This window comes from Chlorocebus sabaeus, chromosome 16 (genome assembly GCF_047675955.1).
Source record: "Chlorocebus sabaeus isolate Y175 chromosome 16, mChlSab1.0.hap1, whole genome shotgun sequence".
In the NCBI taxonomy this organism is placed as follows: Eukaryota; Metazoa; Chordata; class Mammalia; order Primates; family Cercopithecidae; genus Chlorocebus; species Chlorocebus sabaeus.
In genome coordinates this window covers 70066973-70083440 of record NC_132919.1, presented here as the reverse complement: position 1 = coordinate 70083440, position 16468 = coordinate 70066973, and positions in this window count along the sequence as shown.

The window sequence follows — 16468 nt, the reverse complement described above, 5'->3', positions numbered from 1 at the left end:
CCTACTTTCACAGGCGGCAGCTGCAGCCCGAGGCGTGCAGGGACTTCCCAAGGTCACACAGCAAGAATCATAAGAAACCCGGGGTGTTTCCTCTGCCTACAAGGAGCGTTAACCCTGCCTCCAGAAGCGGGGTCCTTGAGATGGCAGCAGAGCGCTCTGGGGCCCCAGAAACCCCCCACCTTGCCCCATGCGCAGCGAACGTGGCTGCACTTCGGATCTTTGTCCAACCCATCATTTTGCCTTTGGGAAAACTTCAAGGGAGGTGGAGGCCAGAGAACAGGGAGACAAACGTTCGTGGGCATCTGCCACGAGCACATTTGCCACGCTTTGTGACAGGCCTTTTCCCGTTACACACCACACCAGCCCAGGACCGCAGCACAGAACCAGGACCCAAACCCGCCGACTCCCTCCCCAGTGCTCCTTCCTACCCGCGCCCCGCCCACCTCCCTAACCCCCACCCCCCTACCCCCCTAACCCCCTACCCACCGCCTCACCCCCACCCCCGCGAGTTCTCTCTTGGTATATGTGCTGCCGAAGCGAGCACGAGAGTTCTCTCTTGGAAAAGGGACTACGGGGAAGGGGAGGAAACGCACTCACTACAGGACTTCACGTGGGGTCCAGAGGCTCTGCCCCTGGTGCCTCTTCCCCAGCCCTAAAGCCCCCAGCCCTAGAGAGAGGGCCTTCCTGCACAACATCTCCAGAGAACCGAGTACCCCATTAGGGCCGAGAAACGCTGCATAGTGCGGAGGGTGCGGGAGGCGCGCCTAGGTGCCGAAACCCGGTCTGTGCTGCCATCCTGTGGCCATTGCAGGAAGTGTGCCTGTCAGGCCGCTCTGCGTTGAACCTGAAATGCCAGGTCACCCTCAGGTTGAGCGAAACCGGGCCCTGTGCTGAGGCTACAAGGAACATAGAAAGGGACAAGACGCAGCCCGTGCCCTGAAAGAGCTTACGGTCCGATAGGATGGCCTTCCAATGACATGATCCAATACTCAGCTTGGCGTCAGATACCGCCCAGAATAGAAGATCGTGATAAAGGTTCCAAAAGATGGAGAGAGCCTGCCCCGAAACGCATCGGGAAAGTCCCTACTGCAGCAAGCCATGTCGCGACTGAGCCTTACAGGGCAGGCGGTACCAGGGCAAACAGAGATGAAGGAAGGCACTGCGGGCGGAGGGACCAGCCTGAGCAAAGGCACGGGGGCAGGAAACACGGATTCTCAGGAATCCAGCTTGTCCCAAGTCTAGGTCAACTGTGAAGGGGAGAGCAGCATGGCCAAGTCCTCCCGTGCCCAGGTAGGAGGTTTCACTTAACCCTTTAGGCCATGGGGCCAGCAAAGGTCTTTGAGCAAGCCAGCAGCTTGACCAGAAGTCTGTCCAGGAAAAGAACATGATAGCTGGAGTACATGATAGCTGGAGTGGATAGGGCAAATGGGTGAGGTTTCAGAGCAATTAGGAAGGAAGGAAGAACAGGAGGCATGAGCGACGCGGATGGTGGTGCCACTGGCAGAGCTGGGAAGTCAGGGGCCACACAGGGGAGACCAGGGCTGGGGTTCAAGTTCCTGGCAGAACATCCCAATGAAGAGGTCCTTCAGGAAGCCAGAAAGAATACATTAATAAAAGAGGAGGTAATAGTTATTGTTCATATGTGTACAGACTTTATAGTAAATAAAGCAGTTTAATCCATACATGCATTTGACTCATATTTTATTTATTTATTTATTTATTTATTTTTGAGACGGAGTCTTGTTCTGTTGCCTAGGCTGGAGTGCAGTGGTGCGATCTTGGCTCGCTGCAACCTCTGCCTCCTGGGTTCAAGCGATTCTCATGCCTCAGACTCCTGAGTAACTGGGACTACAGGCGCGTGCCATCACGCCTGGTTAATTTTTTTTTTTTTAGTAGAGATGGGGTTTCATCATGTTGCCCAGGCAGATCTCAAGTCCTGACCACAAGTGATCCTCCTGCCTCAGCCTCCCACAGTGCTGGGATTACAGGTGCTTGCCACCACACCTAGATAATTTTTGTATTTTTAGTAGAGACGGAGTTTCACCATGTTAGCCAGGCTGGTCTCGAACTCCTGACCTCAGATGATCCACACACCTCAGCCTCCCAAAGTGTTGGGATTACAGGTGTAAGCCACCGCACCCAGCCTGGAAAGTTTTATTCAGGTCTGTTGCAGCCTCAGTTCCCAGTCTGTGAGGACAAGAGCTAATTTCTAAACCAGGGAAGGGACCTCCCAGAGGAATCTTTATGGCTTACTGAATACAGGAAAAGACAGGTCAGCTCACCCTTTCTGAAACTACAATTTCTCCAATAGTTTCAGCTCAAAATAATCACTATGCCAATTTGGCATATTTGGGGATGGCACATCCTTCACTGCATTGGGGGACTTCAGTGAATATGATATTAGATTACAGTGAGGGAGGCAGATATTAACTAACAGTCCAAATAAATAAGTACATTACAGGGTGTAGGAGATGATGTCCTGGAGGGAAAGGAGCAGTAATGCAGAATAAGGGAGTGGAGGAAGACTGCAGGGAGGGCTGCGATTCAAAATAGGGAGGTCAAGGCTGGGCACGGGGGCTTGCCTGTACTCCCAACACTTTGGGAGGCTGAGGCGGGTGGATCACCTCAGGTCAGGAGTTTGAGACCAGACTGGCCAACATGGTGAAACCCTGTCTCTACCAAAAATACAAAAAATTAGCCGGGCATGGTGGCACGCGCCTGTAGCCCCAGCTACTCGGGAGGCTGAGGCAGGAGAACAGCTTGAACCCAGGAGGCGGAGGTTGCGGTGAGCCGAGATCACACCACTGCACTCCAGCCTGGGCAACAAGAGTGAAACCCTGTCTCAAAAAATATATAGAGAGAGAGAGGTCAGGAAAGGCCTCATACAAAAGTGCTATGTAAGCAAAACCTTAGACTTTGAGAAAGAAAGCCATGGGGATTTCTGGAGGAAAGCTTCCAGACCCCAAGGTGGGAGCATTTCTGACATGCTCTAGGCCCAGCTAGGGTGCTGGTGTAGCTGGAGTGGGAACAGAAGGCAGAGTAGTTGAGATGAGCTGAGCAGAGTCACAGGCACTGGATCACAGGGGGCCTCCTAGAACATGGTGGAAACTATGGCTGCTGTGTGGAATGAAGGGCCAGGGAGCAGGGACAGGAGTGAGACCCACTGGGAGATGAGGAAACGACTGCAATAGTCCAGGCGAGAGAGGATGGCGGCTCAGATCAGAGCGGAGCAAAGGAACCATACACTGAACTGTAGACTTGAAAATGATGTACAGGTGGCAAGAAGCAACCAGATGCTGGAGTTAACATGCAGGGAAAGCCCCCAGACGTACCAACAAACTGTAGTGGGTGGAGGGGTCAAGAATGCTATTACTGAGAGGATAGAGCTGCCATGAACAATGGGAAGGTTGTGGGCAGGACCTGTTCAGTGCAGGGAGATTAGGGGCTCTGTCTGAGCCATACTGAGTTTGAGATGTTTATTAAACATCAATGGGGACCGGGCACAGTGGCTCATGCATGTAATCCCAAAATTTTAGGAGGCCAAGGTGAGTGGATCACCTAAGGTCAGGAGTTCAAGTCCAGCCTGGCCAACATGGCAAAACCCCATGTCTACTAAAAATACGTAAATTAGCCAGGCGTGGTGGCACGCACCTGTAGTCCCAGTTACTTGGGAGGCTGAGGCAAGAGAATCGCTTGAACCCAGGAGGTGGAGGTTGCAGTGAGCCAAGATGGTACCACTGCACTCCAGCCTGGGTAACAGAGTAAGACCCTGTCTCAAAAAAGAAAGAAATACTGTTTTCCAACCCTGTGTGTTTTCTTTTTTTTTTTTTTTTTTTTTTTTTTTTTTTGAGACCAGGTCTCGCTCTGCTGCCCAGGCTGGAGTGCAGTGGCCGGATCTCAGCTCACTGCAAGCTGCGCCTCCCGGGTTTACGCCATTCTCCTGCCTCAGCCTCCCGAGTAGCTGGGACTACAGGCGCCCGCCACGTCGCCCGGCTAGTTTTTTGTATTTTTTTAGTAGAGACAGGGTTTCACCGTGTTAGCCAGGATGGTCTCCATCTCCTGACCTCACGATCCGCCCGTCTCGGCCTCCCAAAGTGCTGGGATTACAGGCTTGAGCCACCGCGCCCGGCCTCCCTGTGTGTTTTCATGCTCACTTTTACACAGGAAGGAACTGAGAACCAGATGAGTGAAGGGACTTAGCCAGGCAGAGAAGCTCCCAAGAGCAAAGCCCTGGCCCAACAACCCTTGCCCCGGAGATGTTTCTGTGTGTTTTTTTTGAGACAGTCTCATTCTGTCACCCAGGCTGGAGCATAGTGGCATGATCTCGGCTCACTGTAACCTCTGCCCTCTAAGTTCAAGCAATTCTCCTGCCTCAGCCTCCCGAGTAGCTGGGACTACAGGTGCACACCATCATATCTGGCTAATTTTTATATTTTTGGTAGAGATGGGGTTTTGCCATGTTGACCAAGCTGGTCTGGAACTCCTTACCTTAGGTGATCCACCCCTCCTCGGCCTCCCGAAGTGCTGGAATTACATGCATGAGCCACCGTGCCCAGCCCCAGAGATGTTTCCGGTTCACTGAGTTGCTGTGATTCTAACACCATCTCTGGAGAAAGATCTAGAAACATAAACCCATGAGAGCTGAATTGAGCTAATGTGCAACTTTAGGAATCATCTTTTTTTTTTTTTTTTTTGAGACAGAGTCTCACTCTGTTGCCAGGCTGGAGTGCAATGGTGTCATCTTGGCTCACTGCAATCTCCACCTCCCAGGTTTAAGTGATTCTCCTGCCTCAGCCTCCCAAGTAGCTGGGACTATAGGCGCCCACCACCACGCCTGGCTAACTTTTTTGTATTTTTAACAGAGAAGGGGTTTCACTGTGTTAGCAAGGATGGTCTCGATTTTCTGACCTCGTGATCTGCTCACCTTGGCCTCTCAAAGTGCTGGGATTACAGGCGTGAGCCACCGCATCCGACCTCTGGTATATTATCTTTAAAGCAAAACTCACACTAAGAATGCTTTTGGTTTTTGTTTTGTTTTGTTTTTGAGACTGAGTCTGGCTCTGTCATCCATGCTGGAGTGCAGTGGTATGATCTCAGCTCCTGCAACCTCCACCTCCCAAGTTCAAGCAATTCTCCTGCCTCAGCCTCCTGAGTAGCTGAGATTACAGGTGCGCGCCATCACACCCGGCTAATTTTCTGTATTTTTAGTAGAGATGGGGTTTCACCATGTTGGCCAGGCTGGTCTCAAACTCCTGACCTCAGGTGATCCACCCGCCTCAGCCTCGCGAAGTGCTGGGATTACAGGCGTGAGCCACCTCTCCCGGCCTTGTTTCTTAAGGTATTGGTACATCAGGACATGTCCTGGGTCTGTTCATTAAACATGATTAACTTGTATATTCCCTTAACTGTAAATTTTTTTTGTTAAAAAAAAATCAGTTCTAAATAATCCTTATGCCAAAGTATACCTGGGGCAGCCTATTCTGGTCTATGGTCATATTTTGGGGTGGCATATTCTGATCTCCAACAGCTTAAATGTATAATTTAAAAATAAAAATAAAAATTTTGGCTTGGTGCAGTGGCTCACACCTGTAATCCCTGCATTTTGGGAGGCCAAGGTAGTTCAAGACCAGCCTGGCCAACATGGCAAAACCCTGTCTTTACAAAAAATAAAAAATGTAGCCAGGTGTGGTGGCACATGCCTATAAACCTAGCTACTCAGGAGGCTGAAGCAGGAGAATCGCTTGAACCCAGGAGGCAGAGGTTGCAGTAAAATGAGATCACACCACTGCACTGCAGCCTGGGTTACAGACCAAGACTCCATCTCAAAAAAAAAAAAGAAATTTTTGGATGTTTCTAACCCCTCCTGCTCTCTAGAGGTTCTATAAACCTGCAACCCTCTTTATATTTTCTCCCCAGTACTGAAATAGGTCTTGGCTGTACACATTTGCGGGCAAGCAGGGAGCAGGGATAAACTGACCTGCAAAACCAGAGACAGAAAAGTTGAAGGTCTGGAATTGGGAGGGGATCAAAGGAGGAGATCAAGGAGCCAACAGAACAGGTTCGGGATGGAGAAAGCAACCCCCATAGAGAGGTCAAGAGGGATCTAAGCAAGTTAAGACTTTTGAGATATGGCATGTGTGTGTCTCTGTGTGTGTGTAAATACCCTCCCCCACCTCTTTCAGGGATCACTGAGTAGTTTACATCACTCACACTGAAGCTGTCCTCACAAGGTTAACAAGAACTCTGGACAGGAATACAGGTATAATTACGCATTAATCGGGCTGCTCTTTGTTCCAGTTCCTTGTAACCTAAAATCACTTAACACTCAGTACTGAACATCTGTATCTCCATGTTCCTGTAGATAGGATCTCTGACATTAGAATCATGAGACTTTCGTTTAAGAATTGCTGAAGATGGCCGGGTGTGTTAGCTCACGTCTGTAATCCCAGCACTTTGGGAGGCCGAGGTGGGTGGATCACCTGAGGTCAGCAGTTCGAGACCAGCCTGGCCAACATGGAGAAACCCCCATCTCTACAAAAATACAAAAATTAGTGGAGCATGGTGGTGCATGCCTGTAATCCCAGCTACTCGGGAGGCTGAGGCAGGAGACTCGCTGGAACCCGGGAGGCAGAGGTTGCAGTGAGCCCAGATCTCGCCATTGCACTCCAGCCTGGGTGACAAAGCGAGAATCTATCTCAAAAAAAAAAAAAAAAAAAAGAATTGCTGAAGATGTTTCTCTAATCCTGAATTCCAATGGAACAGCTGATGCCAACCAGTTTGAAGGCTCCCACAGAGGAATCAAATTAGCTTGAGAATGCAGTTTCTTCATTTCTCTGTCCGTTAATTCACCTTGCACCAACCAATGATCAGTTCCCTCCAAAACCCTTAAAATTCCTAGCAGACTCCTCAGGGAGATGAATGTGGTTTCCTCTGGTCTCCTCATTCAGCAGCCCTACTAAGGAAGGAGACCACTCCTACTCCTGCTGCCCTCCTCCCCCCACCTTGCCTAGTTCACAAGACAGGAGTAAAGAGAGAAAAAAACAAAAGTAAGATAAATAGGCAGACAACCTTGGCACCACCACCCAGCCCTAGGAGTTAAACAAAGTAATAATAATAACATCAACCCCCGGCCTAAACTACTTGTGTTATCTGTAAATTCCAGACACTGTATGAAAAAAGCATTGTAAAACTTTCTGTTCTGTTAGCTGATGCATGTAGCCCCCCGTCACGTTTCCCACGCTTGCTCGATTTTTCACAACCCTTTCACGTGGACCCCTTAAAGTTGTAAGCCTTTAAAAAGGCCAAGTATTTCTTTCTCGGGGAGCTCGGTTCTTAAGACGTGAGTCTGCCGACGCTCCCGGCCAAATAAAAAACCTCTTCCTTCTTTAATCCAGCGTCTGAGGCTCGTCCTGCTACACTACAATTAAACTTCTTTCTCTGCTACAACCCAGTGTCTCAGATACTGACTTCCCATGTGCACATCAAGCGATAAACCTATTACAGTTATAACTTGTGTTTTAAGTGAAAATGAATTCTTTGGGGAGACTGTGAAGAGCTGCCCAGGACTGCATACAGATTGACACAGCACAGAGCAAAGGGAGACTCAAAGAATTTGGCGTCATCATAAATCTACACATAACCAGATGGAAATAGATCAGAATGGGTCCTGGTCATCTCTGGGTGGTGACTGACTTAACAGGTGATTTTTTGGTTGCTTTGCTACTTTTTAAATGTTTATGCAATAGGCATTGCGATATGGAGATATGCTATGAAAAGTATGTTTGCCATTGGTCCCCAGTTTCTGACACAGAGCCCTAAAGTAAAGTAATAAATTAATATTTGTCTTTTGTCCCCAGCTCTTGAAATATCCCTGAAGCAACAAAAGTGAAAGGAACATGTTTTGTTATCAAAACAAGCCCCTTTCAACCACACGAGAGTTTAAGTTAATGAGAGACTTTTGGAAAGCCCCTAAGGAGGGGGGCTGGATGCCAGGGGAACCAAGCATGTGATTAGAGAAGTGGAACTTTCGGGCCGGGCGCGGTGGCTCGAGTCTGTAATCCCAGCACTTTGGGAGGCCAAGACAGGCGGATCACAAGGTTAGGAGATCAAGACCATCCTGGCTAACACGGTGAAACCCTGTCTCTACTAAAAAAAATACAAAAAACTAGCCGGGCAACGTGGCGGGCGCCTGTAGTCCCAGCTACTTGGGAGGCTGAGGCACTAGAATGGCGTAAACCCAGGAGGTGGAGCTTGCAGTGAGCTGAGATCCGGTCACTGCACTCCAGTCTGGGCGACAGAGCGAGACTCCGTCTCAAAAAAAAAAAAAAAAGAGAAGTGGAACTTTCATCCCCACCTCCTGGCATCTGGGGAGGGAAGCTTGAGATTGAGTTTAATCACCAAGGGCCAATGATGTAATCAATCACGCCTACATAATGGAACCACCATAAAAACCCAAAGGACCCCTCAAGGTGTTGGGAGGATGGTGCACCCGAAAGCACGTCTAAGCTCCCCACACTTCTCCACACCTTGCCCTGTGCGTCTCCTCCATCCTGCCAGGTTTGTTTTGTTGTTGTTGTTGTTGTTGTTTTGGGTTTTGTGGTTGTTGTTGTCGAGAAGGCGTCTCGCTCTGCTGCCCAGGCTGGAGTGCAGTGGCGCAATCTCGGCTCACTGCAACCTCCACCTCCCGGGTTCAAGCGATTCTCCTGCCTCAGCCTCCCTAGTAGCTGGGATTACAGGTGCCCGCCACCCCACCTGGCTAATTTTTATAGTTTTAGTAGAAACAGGGTTTCACTGTATTGGCCAGGTTTGTCTTGAACTCCTGACCTCAAGTGGTCTGCCCGCCTTGGCCTCTCAAAGTGCTGGTGTTACAGCAGTGAGCCACTGCACCCAGCCATCTGCTGTTTTGTAGTTGTATTCTTTTATAATAAGCTGTCAGTCTAGTCACTCAAATATTTTCCTGAGTTCTGTGAGCCATTCTAGCAAACTATCAAATTCAAGGAGGGGGTTATGGGAACCTCTGATTTATAACCGGTTGGCCAGAAGCACCTGAAGCGCAGACTTGTGGCTGGCATCGCAGTGGGACGGTTTTCAGGAATTGGAGGCTGCAGTGAGCTATGATCATGCCACTGCACTCCAGCCTGGGCAACAGAGCAAGACTGTCTCTAAAAGTAGTCAGATAGATAGATAGATAGATAGATAGATAGATAGATAGATAGATAGATAGATAGATAAAATTTAAAAATGAGGTGGGCTAGTATAGTAGAGCTAACCCATTAACCTGTGTGGTCTTGCAATAGGAGTTTCGCAGGACTGGTTTTGCAAGGTACAGGTCATGAAGACCCCTCTGATAAAATAAGATGTGGTAAAGAAGCCAGCCAAAACCAAGATAGTAATGAAAGTGACCTCTGGGCCAGGCACGGTGGCTCACGCCTGTAATCCTAACACTTTAGGAGGCTAAGGTGGGCATATCATGAGGTCAGGAGATCAAGACCATCCTCACTAACACGGTGAAACCCCACCTCTACTAAAAATACAAAAAATTAGCTGGGCCTGGTGACATGTGCCTGTAGTCCCAGTTACTTGGGAGGCTGAGGCAAGAGAATTGCTTCAACCTGGGAGGCGGAGGTTGCAGTGAGCTAAGATCGTGCCACTGCACTCCAGCCTGGGCAACAGAGAGAGACTCCATCTCAAAAAAAAAACAAAAAGAAAGCAACCCAACCTCTGGTGCCCTGACTGCTTATTATATGTTAATTATAATATATCAGCCTCGTGGTCAGCAACCCATTTTCAGGTCCCCTCTCCCTGTCGAGAGCTTTTCTGTCCCTCAATAAATTCTACTCTGCTTTACTCTCTGCAGTCCATGTACCTCATTTTTCTCAGTCGCAGGACAAGAACTCGGAACTCATTGAACTACAGGGGCAAAAGAGCTGCAACACTCCTTAGTAATTTTCCACCAACCTCCCTGCCCTGTTCCTTGGCTATAAATCTCCAATTTTCCCTATTGCAGAGACAGTGGAACCCAATCTCTCTCCTCTACTACAAAACCCCAATATAATAGCTCCCCCTTGAATAAAGTCTTCCTTCAACAAGTGTCATGAGTAATTTTTTCTTTAATGCCACACTGACCTGGGCAGGGCATTTAACACCTCCCCCAAGCTCTGGGAAGGAAAACCAGCAGTGACTACAGTGATGCCTGTATGGGGCCCTGGACCAGACCCAGACAATCTTCCAGGGCAGGCACCCCTTCCAGGTTAGGGGCACAGGCTCTGGATTTGAATTCCAGCCATGCAACTTACTGGCTGTGATCTTGTAAAAATGATTCCTCTCTATGATTCAGTATCTTTGTTACTAACAAAGCTGGTCCCCAAAAAATGGAGCCTTTCCCCATTCGGTGTTACAAAACCAATATGCAAAACTGAAAGTGAGCGCCAAGCAGTGCAGGCTTCATTAGATGGTCACAGAATAAAGAAGTGGGAGCTTGGGCTCAGCTCCTGAGAGCCAGGAAGTCAGGGCATCTTTAATGAAATGGTTGGATATTAAAAGCAAGCAGGGAAATATTCATTTCTTTTCTGGGACTGAGTGGAGAACTCCTTGAAACTGGATGCCGTCCTCCTTTTCGTGCTTTTGTGATTTCTTCCGGTCTTTGTCATGGTAATTGTTTTTGTTTTTGTTTTTGTTTTAAATCTCAGTGACCAATCTCAGAGATACAGGGTTTGTTTTGTTTGTTTGTTTTTGAGACAGAGTCTTGCTCTATCCCTGAGGCTGGAGTGCAGTGGCGCGATCCCGGCTCACTGCAAGCTCCGCCTCCCAGATTTATGCCATTCTCCTGCCTCAGCCTCCCAAGTAGCCAGGACTACAGGCACCCGCCACCATGCCGGGCTAATTTTTTGTATTTTTAGTAGTGACGGGGTTTCACCGTGTTAGCCAGGATGGTCTCAATCTCCTGACCTCGAGATCCGCCCACCTTGACCTCCCAAAGTGCTGGGATTACAGGCGTGAGCCACCGCACCTGGCCTGTCATGGTGATTGTTAACTGTCATGGTGCTGGTGGGAGTGTCATTTAGCACAGAAATTAGTTATAATGAAGTTAGAGGTTCTTCAGAGGTCAAGTGAGCTGCCTTGGATCCCACAAATCTTAGCCAGTTTGGTCAGGAGGGGGAGCTTTTGACCTCAAGCATCCAGTTCCCTAAAGATAAGCAGAATTAAGGCAGGGTAGAAATTCACCTGTGTCACACAGGCATTACACTGGGTAACATCCTCATCTGTAAAACAAAATAACAATTCTCGCCAGGCACAATGGCTCACACCTGTAATCCCAGCACTTTAGGAGGCCAAGGTGGGCAGATCCTGAGGTCAGGAGTTTGAGACCAGCTCGGGCAACATGGCAAAACCCCATCTCTATGAAAAATATAAAACTTAGCCAGGCATCATCATGGGTGCCTGTAATCCCAGCTACTCAGGAGACTGAGGTGGGAGAATCGCTTGAACTCAGGAGGCAGAGGTTGCAGTGAGCCGAGATTGTGCCACTGCACTCCAGCCTGGACGACAGAGTGAGACTCCATCTCAAAACAAAAAAAAAGACTGAACCATGTTGATCTTTCTGACCCATCTTCAAGCTCCTCAAGGGCAGGCTGTGCCCATCACAGCACCTGTCATGGGGACTTAGCTACGGTTTGTTCAAATAGAGGAATTAAGGATCAAAAATGTATTTGAAGCCAGGGGTGGCAGCTCACACCTGTAATTCCAAACTTTGGGAGGCCAAGGTAGGAGGACTGGTTGAGCCCAGGAGTTCAAGACCAGCCCAGGCAACAAAGTGAGACCCCCCATCTCAAGAAGAAGGAAAGAAAGAAAACAAGAAAGAAAGAAGGGAAAGAAGAAAGAGGGAGGGAGGGAGGGAGAGAGAGAGAGAGAGAGAAAGAAAGGAAGGAGAGAGAGAAAGACAAAGAAAGGAAGGGAAGGGAAGGGGAGGGGAGGGGAGGGGAAGGGGAGGGGAGGGGAGGGAAGGGAAGGGGAGGGAAGGGAAAGGAAAGAGAAGAAGGAGGAGGAAGGAAGGAAGGAAGGAAGGAAGGAAGGAAGGAAGGAAGGAAGGAAGGAAGGAAGGAAGGAAGGAAGGAAGGGAGGGAGAGAAAGAGAGAGAGAGAGAGAATTTGTTTGAATCTTAAGTTGTGTGCTGCAATGAGATTGTCCACAGTAGCACCGGCCTCCCAGACTCTCTCCAAATACCCACAGCACATCCGAGCTCTGGAGAGAACTGGGGTGCATGCCCCGAATGCTGGCGTCCATCAAGAAAACAGATAACCCCTTTATGACAGCAGAATCATACCAGAGGTTCCTCGCTCAGGAAACCTGGTCCCTCTTGGGTGGTCAGGCAGCCCAGCAGGAAAAGGGCCACCACCGCCACCCTGCCAGGTCTCTGCCTGCAGAAGGACTAATGAGCTTTGTCAGGATTCCATGGGACAGGGTGTGGAACACTCAGCTAAGCTCGTAGCAACAGCTCAACCACTGTAAATTTCACAAAATGAAAAAAAAAATGGACTGTGCAAAACCCTCAGGAAGAGTCTTATCTACGGTAAAGGGACAGCTGCTAAGCTGTTTGGGGCAAAGGATGAAATCGATGCCCCCACTGCCCCGGTGCATGCTCAGGTGGCAGTATCTGTCCACTGGCTGGTGGAGGGTCAGCTTGGGCTAGGTGAGTGAAAAACAGGAGAGAATTTCACCTTCTTGGCCCAGGAAGGGACCCAGTTTGGGTGGGTGAATACTCAATAAGCCACTTGAGCAGGAAAAAGTTCCCTCCACATCCCTGGCCTGGCTTTGGTACATAGGACCATAACCAAGCTGTCTTCTAAACTGGGAGCAGGGACAGAAATATGCAAGCTCACAGCAGAGTTATATCACTGGGAACTAGGGATGCTGGAGGCGGGGGCAGGAGACAAGGAAATGAGGCAGGTGGTGGCAGAGAAGGCTGGAAAGAACAGCCGTTCCTGTGACTAGGGCCTGCCGTGTGTGTGCCAGCAGGCTCGCGTCGGTCTAGCATCCTGCTGAGCAGCGCTGTCCAGTAGGAATGGAACGCACACCACACAAGCAACTTAAAATCTCCCAGGAGCCACGTTTCTTTAAAGTTAAAAAAAAAACAGGTGAAATTAACTTAATATATTTTATTTAACATAATAGATCCAAAATAGTCATCTTTTAATTAAGTAATTCAAAAAAAAGTATTGTGAAGGCTGGGCACGGTGGCTCACACCTGTAATCCCAGCAATTTGGGAGGCTGAGGCACAGGAATGGCTTGAGCAGAGGAGTTTGAGACCAGTCTGGCCAACATGCTGAAACCCTGTTTCTACAAACAAAAATTAGCCGGGCTAATTAGGTGGTGTGCACCTGTAATCTCAGCTACTCAGGAGGCTGAGGCAGCAGAATCACTTGAACCCAGGAGGCAGGGTTGCAGTGAGCTGAGATGGCACCATTGCACTCCAGCCCAACAGAGCAAGATCTGTCTCAAAAACAACAGGCCGAGAGTGGTGGCTCACGCCTGTAATCCCCGCACTTTGGGAGGTCAAGGCGGGCAAATCACGAGGTCAGGAGTTCGAGACCAGCCTGGCCAACATGGTGAAACCCCATTTCTACTAAAAATACAAAAATTAGCCGGGCACAGTGGTGAACGCCTGTAATCCTAGCTACTCGGGTGACACAGAAGAATCACTTGAACCAGGGAGGCAGAGGCTGCAGTGAGCCGAGATCACACCTTTGCACTCCAGCCTGGGCAACAAGAGCAAAACTCCAACTCAAAATAAGTAAATAAATTAATCAGTATAATAAAAAGCACTGTGAGACTTTACAGGTTTTTTTCATGCTCATTCTTCAGAGCCCTGCGTGTTTTCACACTTAGAGTGCATCCTCATTCAGACTGGCTTGTGGCTGCTGTGGCCCTTTGAGAGTTAGATTTAATTTGGGGAAGATCGGTGGGTGCAGAGGAGAGGGGAGGCTGCCCAGAGAGGCACCTCCAGGTGACACGTGCTTGGGGCCAGAGCTGCACACTGGGGACAGCTGAGTGTTGGGGGGTGTGCAGAGGTGTGGCTGAAAGGGGAGGAGCAGGGAGTCCCAACTGGTGAGGGCTGTCACCACACGGCACCAGCCCTCTCTGCATTTCTTCCTGTCCTCTCACAGTGAAAGGGAAGGACTTGATGAGTCTTGCTGCTCAATTACCGCTGGATGAACTCTTGGAGACAGTCCTTGTATGAGTTACACTAGTTTAAAAAATAAAATGAAACGAAATAAAAGGAGGGCTAGAGGACCTATGCTTGGGTCCAAGGCAGACTGCTCCACCCAAACATACCTGTGAGCTTGTCCCAGGAAAGGGGCCAGATCGGAACTGATTGCCATCAAACATGTCTAATGCTCCTCCCTCCATCTGGAACGTCCACCCGCCCTCAGCTAGAGAACACCTCCTCCAGTGCCCGGTCAGAACACGGGACCCCGCTGTGCACCTGTGCCTGGCACCTCCTCCACGCTTCCTGGGCCCCTGGTTCTTTGCAGCGGTGTCTGAACCCTCGCTAGGCTGTGAGCTCCTAGAGGCCAGATGCCAGGCCTGGCCTTCCCCACCTCCTCCATGGGCCCAGGCTGCACTTTCTATCCTCTCCCACCTGCCTCAGCAGTTGAGTCCGCTGTTGGGCCAACCTGGATGGCCCTGCCCAAGAGAGAGGAACCAAGGGCTCTGGCCTTTATCTCCCTTCCTAAATGAAGTTTCCCCCAATCTATAGGAGCTCATGCAGGACTCCCTGAAAGAAAAGGAAAGACAGGAGGGGAAGGAGTGGGAAGCAGGATGGGGAAGGCAGATGCTCTGCCAGCAAAGAGGCAAAGAGGAACTCAGCCAAGTCTCCGTTGTGGGTTGGCATAAGTGGGTCCCTGGCAAGGGAAGAGAAAGTGAGAAGAAGAAGAAAGGCTGACCGGGTTGGGAGGTGGGGATAAAATATAACCGCCACACACACACACAACACACGCTCTAGCCATAAGGGTATAGCTCAATAGATTTTTGCCACCTGGATCAAGAGGAAGGTCATTTCCAGCACCCCATAAGGTTTCCCCATGTCAGGCCAGGCGTGGCGTGGTGGCTCACGCCTGTAATCCCAACACTTTGGGAGGCTGAGGCAGGCGGATCACTTGAGGTCAGGAGTTCAAGACCAGCCTGACCAACATGGTGAACCCCCGTCTCTACTAAAAATACAAAAATTTGCCAGGCGTGGTGGTGGGCACCTGTAATGCCAGCTACTCAGGAGGCTGAAGCAGGAGAATCGCTTGAACCCGGGAGGCAGAGGTTGCAGTGAGCCAAGATCATGCCACTGTACTCCAGCCTGGGAGACAGAGTGAGACAATATCTCAAAAAAAAAAAAAAAAAAAAAGGTTCCCCCACGTCCCTTCCCAGCATCTACCCTAGGCAGGTTTGAAGAAGTGATGTATTGGCCGGGCGCGGTGGCTCACGCCTGTAATCCCAGCACTTTGGGAGGCCGAGGCGGGCGGATCACAAGGTCAGGAGATCGAGACCATGGTGAAACCCCGTCTCTACTAAAAAATAGAAAAAAATTAGCCGGGCGCAGTGGCGGGCGCCTGTAGTCCCAGCTACTCGGGAGGCTGAGGTAGGAGAATGGCGTGAACCTGGGAGGCGGAGCTTGCAGTGAGCCGAGATTGCGCCACTGCACTCCAGCCTGGGTGACAGAGCGAGACTCCGTCTCAAAAAAAAAATAAATAAATAAAAATAAATGAAGAAGTGATGTATTGCCAGCAGAACCCCGGCTGATGCCTGACCTGCACATCTCATCATTACCCTGTGCAGGCTGCAGATCAAGCTGCAGCAGGCACGGGTCTCCCTCCTTCTCCAAGTGGAAAGAATAGCAGCCTTCATTCACTGGAACCGTCTATGTGCATGGGAGCAGGGGAGGGGGAACTATTCTAGTCACTTATGTACGTGGGTGGTAGGTCCCAAATAAGGAATGCAAGAAATATGGCATTAATTGGACTTTCTTTAAATCAAGTGAGATCCTTGCCAATTAACATCCCACTGGGCTGCTCAGAAATCCAGCCTTGGATATGACAGGGGCTCCAGCCCTCCCCAGGATTCTCTCACTCACGGGGTTTTCTAGAGCACCAGAGCTACAAGGAGCCCCTGGACCAGATCATCTATCTGCCTTGGTTACCATGGAGATGTCTATTTTCTCAGAGGATGCAATCCCTTCCTGGAGGGAGATTCTGCTGCTTCTGTGCCACGCTGGCGGCCTTGGAGAATCTTATTGAGGTCAAGGGTCCCAAGGTGTCCCACACAGCCATGCCCTTGTCACATCCCAAGGAGATCATCATGGAGAGGTGCCCACCTCCATCTCATCCTCATTCAAAGGGGCTCCCTCCTGTCCCCCACTGCTCTCGGAGGCTCTCTCTCTCCCTTCTCCTCTGGGAAACTGGCATAATCTGTTTAGTGGTT